This window comes from Triturus cristatus, chromosome 12 (genome assembly GCF_964204655.1).
Source record: "Triturus cristatus chromosome 12, aTriCri1.1, whole genome shotgun sequence".
Taxonomy (NCBI): Eukaryota; Metazoa; Chordata; class Amphibia; order Caudata; family Salamandridae; genus Triturus; species Triturus cristatus.
In genome coordinates this window covers 52193931-52215211 of record NC_140595.1, presented here as the reverse complement: position 1 = coordinate 52215211, position 21281 = coordinate 52193931, and the positions used below count along the sequence as shown (strand labels likewise).

General features: G+C 46.3%; 1 protein-coding gene across 2 annotated transcripts in view; it reads right to left on the bottom strand.

Annotated features, from left to right (window-relative positions):
- The window catches only part of TBXA2R (thromboxane A2 receptor), a 167919-nt gene extending 146995 nt beyond the window's left edge, over window positions 1–20924 (bottom strand). The window contains exon 1 of one of the 2 annotated variants that reach the window (XM_085637840.1): window positions 20698–20924. The gene's annotated coding sequence lies outside the window, so the exon portion shown is untranslated. Of the gene's footprint in view, window positions 1–20364; window positions 20528–20697 lie in introns of those variants that run through there. The other variant, XM_085637839.1, reaches the window with a different exon arrangement.
- Between the last annotated feature and the right edge of the window lie 357 nt (window positions 20925–21281).

Here is a 21281-nt window from a genome sequence, read left to right as displayed (position 1 = left end):
TATTTTCCTAATATACTGGGCCCCACTGTTACGCAAAGCCTTAAAGGCCAACACAAGAGACTTAAAAATAATCCTGTTCTTCACTGGAAGCCAGTGCAATGCTTCTAAAAGAGTCGTCATGTGGGTCCTGGGTCCTACCAGAAAAGTAGCTCTGGCGGCCACATGTTGGACAACCTGCAGACGACCCAGTAAATAGTTTGGAATTCCTAGGTGTAAAGCATTAGCATAGTCCAACCTAGACATAATCAAGGCTTTGGACTACTGTTTTTCTGTGGGACAAGGAACCCTGCAATTCCTGGTGCAGCTGCCACTTGGCCAGTCTCTTAATGGCTTTGCCTGTACGCATCTGAGCAGGGCACAAGAAATCCAGACGTAGTCCTAGGGAGAAATATCATACCAGCCCCTCATGCCTCAAAGAGGTAGGAGTAGCCAGCAGTTTGACCCTTTGCTGCCGGCCAGATGTGTTCATTTTGCAAGTAAAATATGGACTCAAACAGTGAATTTTAGAGTAGTATTCATTACGGGTGGGTGAAGAATTGCGCTCTGCCGGGTGAGTTTGTGGACGCTTGGCCAATCTGCGCTTCGTGCGGAGCGCAGAGTTCCAAAAAAGTCCACGAAGTGACACGGAGCGGAGTTTTTTTTCTCGAGCAGCTCACCAACGTTGAGTTTACAAGCTCTCACGAGAACAAACCGCGCGCTAGACCTCCTCCTGGTGAGATTTCTCAACGCGGGCAGTTGCGGCAGGCCGCTCGCGCTGAGGAAGCTGCAGTTTGAGTAGAATGTCTACCCGAGTGGCAGAAAGCAGCAGCATCCTCTGGCATGACGTGTAGTGCAGTTCTCGCGGATTTTACAGTGCGGGACAAACTCCCGGCGCTAAAAATCAGTGCAAACAGCGCAACTTAACGGACTGTGCCACTGGCGGAACTCTGCGGAGCACGGCAGAGTTTTTCTGGCACTTTGCGGTGTTCTATCGAGTAAAACTCTACAAACTTCGCCCAGGCCTAGTATTCATACATGCAGCTCTGAAAGTGTACTTAGGAAATATTTTAATACTTCAGAATCTTCCTCAGAATCCAGGAGCAATAGATATCTTTAGCATCAAATCATATGCTGGTGAGAAATGTACTTGTCCAGTACCAGTAGTGACTGTGTCAACCTGAAACCATGATCCCACTGGCAAAAATCACATTCAGAATGCTCTGGCAGGAGAAAAAAAGGTGAGTTTTAATGCCCTTCGCTGTCCTTGTGCCTGTTAATAGACATCAACTTTTTTCCGCACAGGCAAACAGAACTTCGTCAGAATTACTGCTATTATATGCCAGCGGTTAGCCATTGTGCACCAGGGTCCTTCAAAGATGCGTTCTTTCTCAAGTATTCGTGGGTGCTGCTAATAACATGATTCTCCATATGCCAGCCTGCCAGGGGGTGGCACAAATATACCAGAGCACTATTCATAACGAGCCTGTTGGTCAGGGGTAATCAATGGTGCCCATATTGGCAGGGGCTGCCCATTGTGCCAGGTGGCTGTTCTCTCTGGTTGGGCAGTGCTCAGAGCGCTAGGATAGGTCCGCGTTACAGATGTTGCAACCAGAGTAAAAACCCTGCCACGTCACCACTGGCCTTATCTACCAAATTACATAAAACATCATTGCCAAGTTAAGTGTATGTATCGTCACAGAAAAAAAGCCCTATTATCAAGACATTTTCTAAATGTTCACCTATAAACTGTGTTTAATTTGTAAAAGAGTAAGTGCTTTGGCACATTGTAGTTGTGAGAATCCAGCCCCTGGCACTATCATATATCCGGGGTACCGAATACCAGGGATGCATAGGTGCAATTCCACCTTATGCCTCATTATTCCACCCCTAGACACTCACTGACCATTTATCTCACCGATTCAGGCTCTTTTTTTCAACTCTGCTTTCAATATTTGCCACTGTTAGACAATCTTTCCCTTCCTGCACCTTTCTCCTTCCATGTTTTTCTCTCTCTTGCTCTCGGTCAATGTCTGATGAGGAAAAATCAGTGCTTAATTTGTGCCGGTGCTTTCCGGTGCTTAGCACCGGCACATATTTCTCAGGGCCGGGTCTACACTCAATATTGACTCATTCAAATTCACACAGGTCTTCCCGGTGAACGCCTTCAAATATTTCAAAGTGGATGCCGCATGGACGCATGCCTTATTATAAGGCACATTCCGCCTCTCTGGGGAGGGACTGCCCGAGAGCACACGGGGAAGCAGTGCCTGTCCATGCTCCTGCCTAATGCAACATACATCGTTCTCTCCGCCTGTACTCACGTCCTGTCCCTCCTGCCTAAAAGAAGCAGCGCAGCCTCCACTCCCTCCAGGGAAGATCAGCCTTCTCGAACCGGCACCTCCCCCCCACACTCTAACCGCCTCTCCGCTTCCGCTTCCTGCCCCTGCCATTGTTCTGACTTCACTTGAATAGCGTTACAACAAACAAATGATGGGCGGAATGCTGACAATGCAGACATTCTCCCCCAGTGAAGAGATCTGGGTTAAATCCATCGTTCTTTTGCCCACTACGCCACCCCAGTTCAGACATGGCCATATGCAAATCAGTCTTGACCCTGTGCCTCATGGGAACAGTCCAGCCCGAACTGTCAAGCCATGTCTTCCCTGGACCGAAATCAAGCATCCTAGGACCGGTTTCTGGCTATCAGCCGTCATCAGCCAGGATAGCTTTACTCCAGTGGCGTAGTGAGCACGGGACCCACGTCTGAGCATATCCATCCCACTTAGGGCGAAAAGCGTTACAACAAACAAATGATGGACGGAATGCTGACAATGCAGACATTCTCCCCCAGTCAAGAGATCTGGGTTAAATCCATCGTTCTTTTGCCCACTACGCCACCCCATATGGCTGGGTCCAAACTGGAATGACATGGTGAGCAAAAAAACGATGGATTGAGGCCCAGATCTCTGTACTGGGGTGAATGTATGACATTGTTCTGCATTCTGTCCATCAATAGTTCTTTTTGCATTTGTCACCCCGAATGGGACGGGTATGCTCAGACGTGAGTCCCGTGCTCTCTATGCCACTGGAATCAAGCTATCCTGGCTGAAGAGGGGTGAAACCCCGAAACCGGTCCTAGGATGCTTGTTTCCAGTCCAGGGAGGACCTGGCCTGGCAGTTCGGGCTGGACTGTTCCCAGTGGGCCCAGGGTCAGGACTGATTTGCATATGGCTGGGTCCAAAATGGAATGGCATGGTGAGCAAAAAAATGATGGATTTAGGCCCAGATCTCTGTACTGGGGTGAATGTATGACATTGTTCTGCATTCTGTCCATCAATAGTTCTTTTTGCATTTGTCACCCCGAGTGGGACGGGTATGCTCAGACGTGAGTCCCGTGCTCTCTATGCCACTGGAATCAAGCTATCCTAGCTGAAGAGGGGTGAAACCCCGAAACCGGTCCTAGGATGCTTGTTTCCAGTCCAGGGAGGACCTGGCCTGGCAGTTCGGGCTGGACTGTTCCCATTGGGCCCGGGGTCAGGACTGATTTGCATATGGCTGGGTCCAAACTGGAATGGCGTGGTGAGCAAAAAAATGATGGATTTAGGCCCAGATCTCTGTACTGGGGTGAATGTATGACATTGTTCTGCATTCTGTCCATCAATAGTTCTTTTTGCATTCACTTGAATAGCGGCACACGTGTATTTTGTTTTATGGAGGGAACATATGAAAATATTAAAAATACAGTGGCTCCGGCCCTCTCCAGCCACGGTGCCATAGGACTGCCTTTACAAGCCCCTGCAGCAACCACTGTACTGTAATAAGCAAAGGGTTGAGGCAGAGCAGTTGGCTGCTTCTCTGGGTAGCTGAGGGGCCCCTGGGCTCTGTGTGTCTCGTCACTGAGAGCAGCATGGCCCCGCCATGCAGCACTCCACATCGCTGGCATCCTCTGTTACTGATTGCTCCCGCACTGGCGGGCCTCCGAGCTGAACCTCCCCAAGCCTGGTGCTGCTTTCTTACGCTGCAGCCTGTGGTACGAGATTCAGCTGCTACTGATGGCGAGTGCTGAGGTTTCAGGGCAGGGAGGGCACGGCGAGGTGACAGGAAGCAGCGCATGTCTACACCATGAAGCAGGAGCAATCGGTTATTCAAACTGATTTTACATAGATTTTCAGAGAGGCAAAACGCAATATTTTCCAGAATAATCTGGAAAGCATCCACGTCCAGTGAAATGTTGCACTCCCATCACTGCATTATACCAGTTTATACATAAGCAATGCGGGAGACTTAGGGAGGTGGCATTTATGTGATAGCGTCTAAATTATTGATCGTGTCACCGGGGACCCGAATTCCAATTCCAGCATTCGCCCTTGCTTGAGCCGTGTGATCTTTGGCAAAACACTTCACCTCAAGAGGTGTAGGTAACAAAAAGTAGAGGCGTCAGGCCGTCTACATAACAAAAATGTGGTCAGAGATATCACTTGAACAATATGTTAAAGCTAAGCTATGTTTTTTGGAGCCAAGAGATTACAAACTATTTTCCAGCTCCTGTTCGTTTAAAAGAAAAGCACGATGGTTTTGGACCGGACCCCATGCATGATTTTATAATCACACCAGCCATTATTTACCAAAACAGAGGGGGTGCAAAGGTGCTTGTTCCGGGCAGGCACGCGCAGGGAGATGTCCGCAACGGAAAAAATATAAATGAAAACAAACACACGGGGCTTCATACAAGTTATCAAGGTGACAAAGGCCAACTCTCTCGCACTCCCCTTTCAGAACATTTTATACATTCCATGGTAAAGTCAATGAACACTGCCTTAGAGGAGGGCACCTCTGTGCTGGCAAGGTTCATGACATTAAAACGATTCTCAAAACTGCAAAGCAATCACCGTCCATAGCGATGTGCTTAATGGCTTAAGATTCGAGGGTCTGCGTGGCATATACATATGTACAAGTTGCTGCTGAAAGTCAGTAAAAACTTTTACGTATTTTTTTCAGTTTTGCTAAGAGCCAGCATGGCACCGGTGCTGCACCGCGCGGCACATTAGCTATCCAGAAATATAAAGCAAACAGAGACATTTAGTAACATCAAACGGCTAAGTAAACAATGTTTAAAGTGAAGTGGAACGAGAAATCATATATCTTCTTGACTTTAGTTCCTTGGCTAAACACTTCGGCTCCTGGTGCCAACACAACCCGCAGTGCTACAACTGTCAATTCTACTTTGAAACAATATGCAACCAATATTTTGCTTTTATATGCCCAGCAAATTATCCGTAAAACCAAGCTGTTTAACCAATTTTTAAGCAGACTGTACAATACCAAAATGGTGAAGTCTCCTATAAATGGTATGATTTAAGGATGATTTTGTAGGTGATTTAAACCTAGTCAGCGTCAGCATGTTACCAATGGTCTGTGTCTGAACTCTTAAAGGATGGAACACAGATGAGTAAGAAAGGCAATGCCGGAATGTGACAATAGCTGCTCACACTATGTATACTGTAAAAGGCACTGTACATAGGCCTGGGAGAATACAGGGCAGCCTTCTTTTAAAACACTTCTCCTAAAGAAGGCGACGTTACACCCCTTGACTCAGCTGACCCATGAGGGTTTATCCCTTATCATGGCAGCGTGCTTGATACTTTCCCACTCCACGTCTCTTGTTTGAGGTGATATTTCCTAATTATTGTGGGCACTGGACAATAGCACCGCGTTTTTCATCTTTAAGTGTTTAAACTATGGTGCCAGCCAGACATGCTGCACAGATGCTGAACAAGTTCATGGAGTAGATGGCGATTAAATACAACAGATCGGCTTGGTATGAGACAAAAACAGAACATCTTGGGTAGCTTAGGAAAATGTCAGAATGTATGCAAGATCTGTGTGGTGTTGGGATGGGCTGATAACTCCTGGGAGATACTTATTGCAGAGCATGTCTGGCTTCCTAGTTGATTTTTCCTCTCTGTGTCCTCACCACCCTACAAGGCTGCTTGTGTATATGTTTTATTTTCTCAATTGTTTAACACAGTTTAAATATTAGACCTGAAGAGGTAACGGAGCCCTTTGCTCCACTGCCGCCCTTTGACACTGCTAGCTGACTTTAAAACAGGAGTTCTTAAAATATTGCATGTGCCATCTAAATTTAAGAGTCTGCCTTGAGAAACCACTTCAACTTTTCAGACAAGGTCAGGCGGTACAGAATCTTTCTGGTGGTTAATCATGTCAGCAGAAATGTTTAAAAGCTTAACATCTGCAGAAGCTCATGCAGCAAAAATATCTTTAATGACCCTAAAAAGTTGGCTGTGCGTTTTTCCATCGATTGGCCTTAGGATTGCAATGCGTGACTGCCCTAAAATTTGCACTCAAAAACAGCAATTAATGTTATGATAGGAAACACACACAAAATTACAAAATGAAACCTGTCAAGAGGTAAGGAACATTTTGTTTTTGACATGGTATTTGCACAAGTGCATCTCTAATTAACTGGACTCTAGAAAGGGCCAGTGTACCGTCTATGTCTAATAGTGGCAGAGAGGCATTTTTCATCCGCTTCTGTTTTTGTTGTGCAGTTCTGATACATTGTATGGTATTTGTTGTTTAGGTTGTGTGCCGTTGTTATGGCCTAACAACACTGTCCAGTGTGGTAATTGCAGAATAGTCGTGCCAGGGGATTTCAGTCGCTTCTTATATGATCAAGAGAGATGAGTGCACCTGAGAAGGGCTCTGGGACGTCCAGTCAGAAACTGGAAAGAGCGTGAGACCAAAACTTAGAATGCATTGTAATGTACACTGTGGTAGTGCTGGGGGATAGAAAGGAGCATTGCTGATTTCATGTCAAGGGAAGAGGATGTGGCATAATGGTCACATCTGCCCACTTTGGAATGTGGGAACCAGGTCCAGCTTCGAGTCTCTGGGTCGGCTCAACATCCTGTGATTCTGGGCAAATCACATCATCCGCCCATGACTATCAAGCAATTGAATGTGTCCTAGTGTAACGTAACTGGTGCTCATGTAAACCATTATAATAATCTGCAAAACAAAAAGGGTGAAGAGGAGATGGGGAGTAAAGGTGAAGTGAGTAGCCTGGGCCTCCCAGGCCATAATCCAGAGAAGAAAATTACCTCCCAAGTAGTCAGCAGTGTCAGTTGAGGATGTGGTTGGCACAACTACAGTAAATGTGTGGAGCCACTGGTGGAAGTGGGTGGAGCCTAGGGAAGTGGGTGTGGCCTCCTAAAAATACTTTGAGGACCTGCACTTCATATTTTACAAATTAAGCACTGGGAAAAATAGGTTACGGTTCCCCCCCAAAAAAGGGCTTGTGGGCTTCACCTGCAACCACGGGCTAAACTCATGCACTGCATGTATGTAAAGCACCACTGCTGAGCTGCTTTCGACACTCTCTCCAAACACCTGAAAGTATCTTCAACAGTGGAGTTTAGACCACTTCTCTCATTCTCCTCCCAGCAAACTGGCCTGACTCTCTGCTGGTGAAGCGGCCGCTGGTACTGCCCGTGGGCTGCAGGGCAAGGCTCTGCTCAGCTGCTTGGAGGTAAAGTAGCACAGATGCAGGTGGTCCTTGAGATGCTGGTAGCCTCAACTCCCTTGGTGAAGGACAGCTCGCCTTACTTGAAGATCCATGACAGACAGGGTGCATTACGCCAACATTGCAGTCAATGAAGCAGTGCTTTCTATGGAGTCAGAGAACCAGCGCTTAGTAGGAGCCAGACGCCTCCGGTGCTCAGCACCTCACTTAACCATCAACACCGGCGCTATAGTTTCATGAGCACCAGTTAAGGACACACTCCTTTTTGGTAGGCACGGGGAGATCAAATGATTTCCCCTGAATCACAGGATGTTGAGCCGATGCCGAGACTCAAACCTGGATGCCGAACTCTGAAGTTGGCAGCTCTGGCCATTAGGCCACAGCCTCTCCCAACTTCCTGGTTAGTAGTTGTCTCTGTTTTAGGTAGCTTTACAGGAGAAATGGGCTGGAGCTCCTGAGAATATATATATATATTATTTATTTATTTATTTTTTTATTTACAAATTAGCCACTGCAGAGAACTTTCCCACGATAGCATCTTGTTTATTTAAAAAAAAAAGAAAAATAAATGGCCGTGATGTGCAGAGAATTTTCTCCCTTCATGTTGGGGGCCATACATTTATTTCCATACTTGAATGGTGATCCTGGAATGGCAAATGTAGTGAAAGTGAAATACGGCGGTTAGACCTTCACTATGTCCTGAAGTCAAGACAAGGATTTCTGAAGGCGGAGCCAGCTTAGAATCTACCTTCTTAAATTCTGTTGTTCCCCACCTTTAAATTCAGAGGGGAAACCGTAAGTGTTGCAAATCTTTTGGTGAACCCCAGCATCCGGCAAATCAAAAATAAGTCCTACAAATTGGCTGCAGTACGTCAAGATATCCAATCCCATCTACACCACACACATCTTTCTTCTTGCAGGACGGCCTCCACAGACCCACAATATAAGGGTCTTGCTGTATTTCTGTGCACATGCAATCCACCAACACTACTTCGCATTTAGCTTGTTATTCTGATGGCACTTTAACTGGTGCTAGTTTCCGTTACGCTGGCTAGGAGACATGTGGGTAGGTCAGTCTGGCACTGCTCCGTAGCAGAGGATCAGTGGATAGAATGAGTGTTCTCAAGGCTGAATAGACATCCCATTCAGGGCGGTAGGAGGTCTCCACCACCAACCTCTACTGGGGTAGTCCGGTGAACCGCTAGTCCAGAGTGGCCGTACAGTTATTGGAAATTACTGTTTGGGCACTGAACTATATGTCAAGCAGACCAATAAATCACTAACTGTAACAAATCTCCATCTACAGACATCAATAATAAGATTCAAGTTGTAACTGGAATATCTTCGTTGCAGGTCAATGAAAGCACAAAACCCCAGGTGCCAATCACTGGTTCTTCTAGAAATAATTTCTAAAATGTCAAAAGACATCAAGGGATGTTTGTGGTCCTGTTGGGCTGGATCATGGCCTCGCAGTTCTGATAAGGTCGCTCCTTTTAAGACAGAGTTAAAATTAATCTGCATTTGTTTTGGACACTTGTGTATGGCAGAGAAAAAGCTAAAAAAAAAATTATGGAATGGATTGTCTTTAGGCAAACTCTCAGCGGTTAAGGCTGAGTAAACATTTTCACCCATCGTATTTTTCTTGGTTAACCAGTTGCAATTAGTCAACTGGGATTTTCACCCAGGACAGTTTTAATTGTTCTAAACAAGCCTTTCCTTTTATCATCACATATATTTAGGAGCCATCAGGAACACAAGGGTTGATAGTTTTGTTGGGACTAAGTGTTAAATAAATACACCAGGATTGCCAATAACATGTACTAGATAGAAAGTGGGTAAGACTTATGATTGAAGATGATGCTTTTGAAAACCAATAAAATCTGGGTGTAAAAAAAATAAATCAGTAACACAAGGGTTCGGTCTCCTCGAGAACCATCGCCAATCCTCGGAAGAAAGATCACCCCATTGGTGACCAAAATCACACACTTAAAAAAAAAAAAAAAAAAGTGCAATAAACAAATCGAACGGTAAATGCCCCTTCTGGCTGTGGCACCAAGCTCCCACCCTATTGGCTGCTTGCAAAGAGTAAACATATTTAACTCGCGTCCATATTAGAACAAGATTTTTGCAACAGGTTAAGAAAGAGGAAACGAATTGTGAAATGACTGTAACAATACATGACGCATACAATACGGATGAGCCATCTTACAAGTGTCATAGGGTTTAAACAAAAAACAGCACAAAGAATATTTTGGGATTAAAACGAATTAAAAAGGAATAAAGTGGTTTGCCTTATTTTTGCTGATAACGGAAAAGAAAGTGCTTTTGCATCAAGCGAAAATATTTCTCCCTACTTTTAATGATGGCCAATGGAGCAAAACACTGCGGGATCAGTTTGCAGTTGTTTGCCCGGTGCAGAGCTTTAATTCGGGTGTAATGGGGTTTGCTTCCATGCCCTTTAATGTTAGCTGTAAAAATGCACAAACTGGGTTTGCTCACTTTTTTACTGCTCGGATACTTTACATGGTAGTGCCCAAAAAAGTTAGCCCCACCCCCTGGTTTTTGAGTGTTGTGGGGGGTGAGGCATGTGGCGGTGGGCGTTTCCAAGAAAGCACCCAACACCCTGCTTCTCTCGCACCCCCACGTTGACCATGGCCGCCTTGCCATTCACCTCCACCTTCACTCTACCAAGAGGGTTTTCTCCGTGTCACCGCCAGGCCTGATGATGCCCGAGTCATCACTTTAGGAGAACGTTCAACGCTCCTCTGTTCCCTGCGTTGGTCTTTTTTGCATTTCAAATGGTTAAACCTTTCCACTTGTCCGTCAAAATGTCCAAAATTGTGAAAATGTCCCATGAATAGTTCCTGAAAGTGGGCAACCCTGGCCCTAATCCTTTGTACCGCTTTGTTCGCCATAAGTTGGCAGGGTATGCTCAGACGTGAGTCCCTTGCTCACTTTGCCACTGGATTCAAGCAAGCCTGGCTGAAGACGGCTGAAATGCCAGAAACCGGTCCTAGGAAGCTTGTTTCCGGTCCAGGGAAGACATGGCTTGGCAGTTCGGGCTGGACTGTTCCCATGAGGCACAGGGTCAGACTGATTTGCATATGGCCATGTCTGAACTGGGGTGGCAGAGTGGGCTAAAGAACGGTGATGGAGCAAACCCAGATCTGTTGACTGGGTGTGAGTGTTTGATTGGTTCTGATGCTCCGTCCATCACCACCCCCTTTTGTACCGCCTAATCCTCGTCACTCCCGCCTAAATGTTTTTGAACGTAGTTTCTGTATTTGGACCCTGCAACCGGGCACATGCCCAGGGCAGGACTGGGTACCGAAACCGGCCCTAGCAAAGAGTTTGGCGGCCCATGAGGGGGTGCTGGTAGAAAGCTTTGTGACACTTTTGTTGCAGGGGCCTTATATACGGTCCCCAGGGGTCTAAAACCGGCCCCCACCCTGGCGGCCCACCAGGGAAACGCCTGGTGCCCGCTACAGCCAGTCCGGCCCTGCACCTGCCGACAAAACATATTATTGATCTGAAAAGACTTTTAGGGGAAGAATGTGGCAACACTATGACCAGATGTGGAAGCGAGAACCACAGACCAGAAAGCAGGCAGACCAGCTGCTGGGAGGCGGGTCATGGAGGGAACGGGAGCGGAAGAGGGGGAGACAGTATTTAGAAATAAGTCCATGACACACTGTATGATCAAACAACACAAGACAATATACAAAAGACAATGGAATATACAAAATAGAAATCACAATAATACACTGCGACAAATCCTAATGCACCTCACCACCACAAATCACTGTAACATAATGCACCATTCTGTTTAAGAAGAATTGTGTTCTATGTTGTGTTGTATTGTGTTACAGTGATTTGGCCCACTCGTCCAACTAAAGGGGAGCAATAAGTTATTACGATATCTCATCATAGGCTCACCTTATTAAATACATTAACCAACCCATTTTTACAATTACTCATAATATACATCCATCTAATCTTCTGTATAAATAGACAATTAATTATTAACAAGTTTCATTAAGCATCTAGGGTGAAAATATATATATTTTAGAAGTTTGGATTCATATTCTCTGCACTGAGTATCTCATTGTTTTCTTAAACTCTTGAATCGTTTTTAGTGTTACCTCTGGTGGCTCTTACAAGTGGCAGCGGGACGTATTTACTTCTAATCGAGGAAGACCATTTGGAACTATTAATGCATAAGAATGAATTGAGTCGAGATGGTAAGAACGTGCAATTGAAAATTGTGTGATGTTCTTGTTGAACATTTATTTTCTTTAAGATACAAATACATACATTTTGAAAGAAATTTGAGGTAGAATCAAGACCAAGCAGCCTCCGTATTCATCAGATAAAGAAACAGGAAGTGTAGGAGGTGGAAGAAAGAGGCATGAGGTGTAATCAAGACCGGGCAGCCTCGGTATACATGAGATAATGAGACGGGAAGTTTAAGGGTTGGAAGAAAGAGGCATGAGGTGGACTCAAGACCAGGCAGCCTCGGTATTCTTGAGATAAAGAGAAAGGAGGTGTGGGGTGATGGGAGAAAGAGGTAATAGTTGGAATCAATCAATCAGGGTTTTATAAAGCGCGCTACTCACCCATGAGGGTGTCAAGGCTCTGGGGGGGTGGAGGGGGGGCGAGGGGGATGCAGCTCCGGATCAGTCGTAGAGCCAGGTCTTGAGGTTCTTCCTGAAGGTGTGCAGGGTAGGCGAGCATCTGATATTGACTGGGAGCTTGTTCCAGGCCTTGGTCGCGACGTAGGAGAAGGCTCTTCCACCTGCTCTGTTTCTGCGGATGCGTTGGGTCTCTGCCAGGGAGAGGTCGGTGGAGCGGGGGTTCCTTTAGGGTAAGTGGAAGGAGACTCTCCCGTTGAGGTATTTGGGTCTGATGCTGTGGAGGGATTTGTAGGCGTGGGTGAGTAGTTTGAAGGTTACTCTCTTCTCGACGGGGAGCCAATGGAGGTCTCGTAGGTGTTGGGTCGTGTTCATGCCGTGGGGTTCCGAGGACGAGTCTGTCTGCGGTGTTCTGGATGGCTTGGAGCTTGTGTAGGAGAGTGTTACCTCTCGCCTCTCTGATCACTGAATTTCCTACAGTGTCACTAAATTCTCCCTTCCTTGCTTCAACCACGAGGACAGAAAGGGTCTAATCGGAAGGACGTGATGCGGCAATAAATAAAGGAAGCAGGGTTTATAAGAGTTAAGACGTGGAAAGACGTTTTTAAAACGAATTTTAAAAAAGTAATACAAAGTAGTCTACAAAGTTTAGGGAAAACAGGGGAAACTGCCGACTCATTGTGGTGGCAGAGACTCGAGAAGATCGTGTGACTCAACCTGAGCTAAGCATAGAAACAACACCAGACTAAAAGAACAAACCATCCAGAAGAGAAGGCACGTTTGCGCTGCCCTGTGGATGCGTGTAAAGTGCCTCGAAGAGATGGGCGCTATGGCCTCCACGTGTCTCAGTCTCTTGTGAAGAGTCTAACCAGTGCAGGCTTTTAAAGGCACGATCTGGGGCCGCCTCAATACTAGGAAAGCACCCCCATATATCACTTCTAGGGGGAGGCTGATGGAAGGGGTCTTTTTACATGGCTAGCCCTCCTCTGTGGTACATGTATGTTTTTTCTGTTGTTCATGTTACTTTCTTCATGAAAAGTTGGGTTCAGTATGGACTTTATTAACCTTATTAGAAAAGACACCTTCCTCACCCGGAAGAGGAACAGAACTTGAGCATTTTCACAGCAGGCCTATGTCTCAGTTGATACCATTATTTAAGGATGGGGGCAGGGATACAGTGGCACACCTGGTAAGGCAACAGGAGAGCCACAAGGACATGCCTTACTATCGCGAGACAAGGGATACCATGCATTGATGCATTTCCATTCCCTGCACTCCCCTGCAGACAGTAGGGTACTCCCCTTCTCCTGGGCCCTCGTGCAAAGAAGGAAACAGCCTCCCCTGGCTACTGTTTGGATTGTAAAATACAGAAATAACCCATGTTCAGTTGGCCCCTCTGGGCCCTGGTGCCACTGCACCTGCTGCACAATGTAGGCTAAGCCCCTGCCTGCAGGGAGGCTACCATATACACTGACCCAGAAGTCAGGAAATGGGAGAGTGAAAGGCAAGCAGATGTGGCTTTCATTGGTGCAGCAGGTGCAGTGGCACCGGGGCAGAGGGGTGTGAGGCCTCCTGCACCCCAAATATAGTACCCAACCAAGGCCAGAAGGTGCAGTTTCCATGTTTGCAGCAGGGCCCCTGGTACACTTGCTACAAAACAGGAGGCAGGGTAAGAAAACCAGCTCGTTATTAATAATTTAGAAACACAAATACAGACAGCATTCTTAACAATAAACACCACCAGACCCACCCAGACCTGCAATTTACTGTGCACTACGAAATACGTGACCCGATTAACAGAGTTTTTTCAATTAGTAGATGTGACTTACTTCCGTAGTAATCCTGGCTTACTTGTAAATTCCAGGAGTAAAGCAGCTGCACTACAACAGTAAGTCACAGCAAAGTCTTTGGGACTCGAGCTCTTTCTCTCCAGGTTTATACATCTTAACTCAGTAGCACTCCCCCCCCCCCCCCCCCCCCCCCATCCCTACCTCAGGCATCACTTATATTTAATTCATGTGTAAAACAGCCACATCTTGAATACATGACAAACTCCCAAAGAAAGGCCCTCGGTGGTGAGTTTGAAAACACCAGAACCGAGAGAAGCCAATGAACCAGTGTCCATTTTAACACACAGAAAAGGATTTCAAAGGTTAAAATAGAAAAGTAGATGTAATATAAAAATTAAAATGCCAGCCAGGTTAGGATAAAAACAAGCATTGGCATAGCCAATAGGTCTCGCCTTTGGGGCCTTATAAGTGTTTAGCCATGCAACAGTTGCATAACTAAATACTTATAAGGTCCCAAAAGCGAGACCTATTGGCTATGGCGGCCGCGAAAGTGAAAGTAATCGCGGTAAAGCGCAGCGCGCGCGCCCGCGCACATGCACGGTAGCTCTAGGCTGGCCTGGTAGCACTTTTTGGAGCCCTCTCAATAAGTCTCGCCAGACCAGCGCATGCGCTGGGTCAGGCGATACCTAAAAAATTAATAATAGTGCATGCCTCTGCTCCCAGACCCCTGACACCATGGAGTCCAGCTGGGAACACATTGCTGGAAAAAACAGGAGGAAACAGCAGACACCAAAATTGTGATAAGCATGACGTTATCCTATGACGGCATGTGTGGGGGGGACGGGAGTCGACTTTTTATACACTGTCTTAGGTTTTCTATTGCCACCTTTTCAATAGCCACATAGCTATTCCTACTCGGATGCTGGCTAACACGTCATATTTTGAAAAAACCTTTATAAAAAAGGAGTGTGTCAAAGTATTACCCTGCTGCTATATAAATGTCACATATGCATCTGTTTGGCATTACTATTGGTCTTTTTTTTACTGAGTTTAACCCTCCTGCACACACTCGAATTTCAGATTTACCAACGTTTAGATTCCCCCCTTCCTCCTTTGTTCTTAACCACTAGACACTAAAGCTTTTAACAGAACCTGTAAACTGCACTTTCTTTGCTTGCCTTCTCCATTCAGTGCTTGTTTATTTTAGATTGTGATGTGTGCAGGATCTGACAGTTCTACATACTGCAGGAGATGTGATCCAAAGGGGAAATTCTTATCGTGTTTGTGTGATCCTGGACACATTGCTTGAAATCCGTTTGTCTCAGACCCTCGGCTGCCAAAATTGGGAGTGCCTAGAATCAGGTTAATCCCAAGTATCAGGAGCCACATTAAAAGACTAGCCCTTTCCGTGGGCATTCGAATGACAGCTTGGAGCTGTAGGTGACACATATGCGTCCCTGCTTACTTAGGTTTTGTGCCAGTGCTTGCATGGCGCAAAGCATCGGCAAGCCATTTTAAAAACCAGCCTACTTTGCAGAGTGCTGTACCAGCACCCGCGCGACCCTTAGTGAATAACCACCCAAACTTGAACTACCATCTTCAGCTGGAGGAAGAACAGCTCTCTGGACCTGAACTCTAACAGTAAGCAGGTCTTGATACTTGGTGAACCCCATGCCATGGACTTCTACCTGGTGGCCACCAGCTTTGGGCGACCACCCCCAGCAGCTTCCAAGGTCCCCAGCCTTTGCATTCTGAAAGATCCTGATTTGTATGTGGTTCTTCTGTTTAGTCAGGTAGTCTTTACTTGTTTCTGACATCTCAAACCCTTCCATGGGATTATTCTCCTCTGTCACACTGATCACCAGGGGGTAGGTGGCTCAAGCTGCAGTATCTACCCCCTTAGACCAAGTCAACTCCCTTTACCTGGGTCTCCTTCAGCTTCTTCTGCCCTTGCTCTCAATTTTTTTAACACCACGTAGCTTGGCCTGTCCAGTGGCCATCCAGGTTTTGTCCCATTTCTTCTCACTTGACCAAACTGGATTGTCTCCCGCTCACGATGGACATCGCCTTTCACGGGGACATCGGGAATATAACGTTCTCTTCTCCCAGTGCTGCATCTCTAACAGTCGCCAACAATAGGCATTCTAGAATGTTCCTTTGTTGGATGACGTAATCTTGGGTTTTGAGATGTACTGTGACATCATTCAATGGAGGGCCCTTTTAAGGCGCTTTATTCATATCCTCATGTTATGGCGGGTCATTCTCTGTCATCACCCCAAAACTATGGCACTGCCTGCCCTTCCGTTGCCTCACAGCCAATCACACTTAAGGGAATTGGTTAAAACCGGCCTGATCAGCATCTAGTGCCCTCCTCCGCTGTTTCATCTGGCTTAGCTCTTCCTGCACAAGGACACCCTTTCGGAATTTGTTGGCCCGATTAAAAGTTAATTCATTCCTTCATATATCAGTCAGTAAATGGAGAGTAGTGAATAATTTCAATATTCGGTATTCGGCAATCGCCTGGAATATTTTGACGACTTTTAAGCATCAAAGGAGCCTTTCCTCTGTGCTTGACAGAAGAAACATTGTTTGCTCCCTAACTTTTTCTGTGTCTAGGCGGCAGATCATAAAACTTACATGTCAAGGCCAACATAAAAGGAGTCTAACTTTAAGAGAATATATCAAATGTATGGATCAAAAATGGATGTCTAAATACAAGGGCGACATAGCCTATTCCCAGATAAACGATGGTGAGATGCTAGAGGTGAAAAACTGATCAGCAGATTACTCAATATGTACCCAGTCCTTAATTTGGGCCGGTGGTTGCATGTGGAGGGAACCGTCTCATATTTTGTGGCCACTGTGATTTAATTTTTATCATCTGCTTTGGACCCAGAGAAAGCAGAATGGGACACACCAGGGAAGAGAAAAATGGGTAAACAGTGACAAACTGAGAAATCGGGGAGGAAAAAGAACCTGCATGAGAGTAATAAAGGAAGAAAGTGTGGGGGTGATGGGGGAAAGAGGAGTGATGTGGAATGGAGACCAGGCAGCCTCGGTGTTCGTGAGATAAAGAGGCGAGAAGTGTAGGGTGATGGAGGAAAGAGGAGTGATGTGGAATGGAGACCAGGCAGCCTTGGTGTTCGTGAGATAAAGAGGCGAGAAGTGGAGGGTTGAAAGAAGGAGGCAGGAGGTGGAATCAAGACCAGGCAGCCTTGCTTTTCGCCAACCCTGGCATTCAGAAGTGCTGTTATTGTGCCCCTAAGGAAAAACTGTGGACTCCTAAACAGAATTAATTCATTCATTTATGAAAATTAAGCTCGATATTTACCCCAAATCTCAATAATCAGACACACATTTTCCCTAATGTTTCCATTGCTCCCCCAAAATGGACAGACAGACAGACCCTTATACGTAAAATAATGTACTATTGCACACGCCACCAGAATACAGATTTGTACGGAAACGGAGTTGCACCCAATTCGTCCTAAAAAACGTGTTGAGTAGATGGCGATAGCTAAACTCCTAGTATAAAGCACCGGATCCCTAGTGATTGGCATTAAAAGATTAAATAAAAGTTTTGCAATGACATAATTCTGGCACTTTACGATTCATTTATTTAAAGAACAGAAACTACCTCTTTGTAAAAAGTGGACCCGTTTTAAAAAAAGATTTTCTTGTGACTCACTCTTGTAAAACTCCTTACTTTACTACTGAAATGAAGGAGTAAGCCAAAAGTACTGCACCTACTCATTGCAAAACCTTTGTGAATCGAGCCCCGAGGTTTATAGAAGTTTCAATGTTTTAGGTGCTGAATGTTTATTAAGACTTTTGGCAAGAAGTCGATATGTAAACTAAACTTTGTCTTGCATTTTGTTTTTCGTTGTTATTCACAGCTCAAGTGTGTTGAGGCTATACAAATCAAACCTCAAACTTTAAATTGGAAATGTGAATAGCTGTGAGTAGGAGGCGTCATTTTGTTTATATTTTCATGAAGAATGCGCCTCGTCTTCTAAAGTGGGTTGGATTGTTTTTTATTTTATGTGCCATTTCAGGAGTTTGTTGGACATTCAGTCCTAGTGTTTTCAACACAAGGAAAGGGATGTATGCACATTATACACCGGCATATATGCTCCCTCGGTTGATATAAATCAGCCCATACTGATATACCTAAATCAATAAAGTCAGAAAAGAGAAGCAGGAGGCCTTTTTTTTCTTATTTTGAAGTTTAAGCCTCAAAGTTTGTATTATTTATTTCTTCTGTAAAAATATACTTGGCCAATAAATGTTTCTGAAGCCCGTTGCTTCTTCAGGGCCACGGGATATCTTGTCAAACACACTCCGTAGCTGTACTGAGGAATACCAAGTTCTTGGCGATCAATGGGCTATTCCTGGTACGATTGCTCATGAGTAGTTGAAACAAGTGTCCGGCACCTTGCTGCAGCCTTGTTTAATCGACTGAGTGATCCTACGGAGTGTGTTTTACAAGACATTATGTGGTCTGGAAGAAGCAATTGACTCGTGAAACAAAAAAAAGTCAAGACACTAGAACAGTCGAGAACAAACTCTGGTGCAACTCAACAGACCCAAGCATAACAGATGACAAGAGTAGACCCTTGCGTGGCCCCCAAAAGACTAACCCACAGAACTCAAGAAACCTCACAAAGCCCAGGACTGACCATCATACAACTGCCAACAGACCCTCAAATACTCAATAGACGGTCACACGTACCTCCAGAGACCTTTATGGAGCCTAGACCAGACCCTCTTATATAGCCCCAAAAAGACCCTTGCATAGCCCGTCAAACTCCCACATACCTTAGCAGACCCTCACTGAGCCCAGAAGAGACCCACCACGTAGCTCAACTCACACATACATGAATAGACCCTCACATAACCCTAAGCAGACCCTCACATAATACTAAGCAGCCCCTCGCATAGCCCTGAGCAGGCCCTCTCATAACTGAGTAGACCCTCTCATAACTATGAGTAGACCCTCTCATAACCATGAGCAGACCCTCACATAACAATGAGCAGACCCTCACATAACAATGAGCAGACCCTCGCATAACCATGAGCAGACCCTCGCATAACCATGAGCAGACCCTCTCATAACCATAAGCAGACCCTCACATAACAATGAGCAGACCCTCGCATAACCATGAGCAGACCCTCGCATAACCATGAGCAGCCCCTCGCATAAACCTAAGCAAACCCTCACATAAACCTAAGCAAACCCTCACATAAACCTAAGCAGACCCCCACACATAACCCAAGCAGACCCTCACATAACCCTAAGCAGACCCTCACATAAACCTAAGCAAACCCTCACATAAACCTAAGCAAACCCTCACATAAACCTAAGCAAACCCTCACATAAACCTAAGCAGACCCCCACACATAACCCAAGCAGACCCTCACATAACCCTAAGCAGACCCTCACATAATACTAAGCAGCCCCTCGCATAGCCCTGAGCAGGCCCTCTCATAACTGAGTAGACCCTCTCATAACTATGAGTAGACCCTCTCATAACCATGAGCAGACCCTCTCATAACCATGAGCAGACCCTCACATAACCATGAGCAGACCCTCTCATAACCATGAGCAGACCCTCTCATAACCATGAGCAGACCCTCTCATAACCATGAGCAGACCCTCTCATAACCATGAGCAGACCCTCTCATAACCATGAGCAGACCCTCTCATAACCATGAGCAGACCCTCACATAACAATGAGCAGACCCTCGCATAACCATGAGCAGACCCTTGCATAAACCTAAGCAAACCCTCACATAAACCTAAGCAAACCCTCACATAAACCTAAGCAGACCCCCACACATAACCCAAGCAGACCCTCACATAACCCTAAGCAGACCCTCACATAAACCTAAGCAAACCCTCACATAAACCTAAGCAAACCCTCACATAAACCTAAGCAAACCCTCACATAAACCTAAGCAGACCCCCACACATAACCCTAAGCAGACCCTCACATAACCCTAAGCAGACCCTCACATAACCCTAAGCAGACCCTCACATAACCCTAAGGCCAAGTAGAACCTCACACCAAACAAAAGCCCATCACATTCCGGAAAGGTCTTCCATAGAGCTCTTAACAGACCCAGATGGTGACAAGCAAGCACCTGGAAACCTCTGAGTTTAGGCGCTGTAACTATGAAGCGTGACCATCTTCAGACATCAGTCAACTCATCCATATGCTACCGTGTAAGGTAGCCTCCGAAGAGTGTAACTATACAGTTGGATTCAAAAGTGCAGGCAATGCTAAATACAATGATGTATAAAAAGCATATTTTACACAAAAGGTCGAAAATGACAGAGTTCGTGCTGATTACTAGCTGATGAAAAAGCGAGAGGACACTCGCCCAAAAACCAGGAGAAGGGAGAGAGTGCTGCACCTACCTGAGCTGCCAGCTCCATTCAACAAACAACGATTTTGTGGGAGATGAGTCCAAGATCACACAGAGTGTAGGCGATAAATTAAGGAGACCAGCACCGAGGAAGATCCCGTCGTAAACTCAGAGACACAGCCACTAAACTGCTACCCTGATATGCATCTGTATTCATGACACTCCTCTCTCTCTCTCGTCTCTCTCCCCCACCCCCAGCCACTCCCTCCAGCCCATTCCTCCACTCTCTGTTCTGGATTCCGAAGGCGCAGACAGCAGACCACCCGTCAGACATGCACGACCGCAGTATGAAAGATGCACGTGTGTTAAAAGGAGGAGCCAGTACCTTCCTTCCCTGGTCGGTGCACTGCTCACATCCCCAGGGGTCCCTCTCCGTGAGGACAGGCGGGGCAGGGCTGCGAGGAGGGCCGGCGCTCGCTGCTTGTGAAACACTGCAGCTCTGTGCCTTGCTGCCTGGTGGCAGTGTGTATATATAGTCTGTGTTTGTCTGCGAGTGTGTGTGTCTGTGCGTGAGAGAGAGGGGGCGGTCTGTGAATAAGTCTGCTTCCCCGGGACCTTCTGTACTGCGCCCCTTTCCCCATCAGCCACGAGACAAGCGGGCATTGCAAAAACGCACCGGGAGCCTGAGTCAGGCTCGGTGCGAGCCCCCTCAGAGTGGGGTACAACTTAAGCCAGAGGGCGGGAATGAGCCCCCTAGAGTAAGGAGTGCCCCCCCCCCCCTCCCCCGGGATGAGCAGGCTCCAGGGCGGCCTTAGGAAGTGCGCGAGAAACCGCCGACCTCCTCCCGGGAGCTGCTGTGTCCGGGAGATAAGAGGCATTTTAAAACAAGCACTGGCAAAGACCAGAGGTCTAACCTTTCACTGCACCTTTTATGCCATGCTCTTGGTGCAGGAGAAACACAGGCGAGTG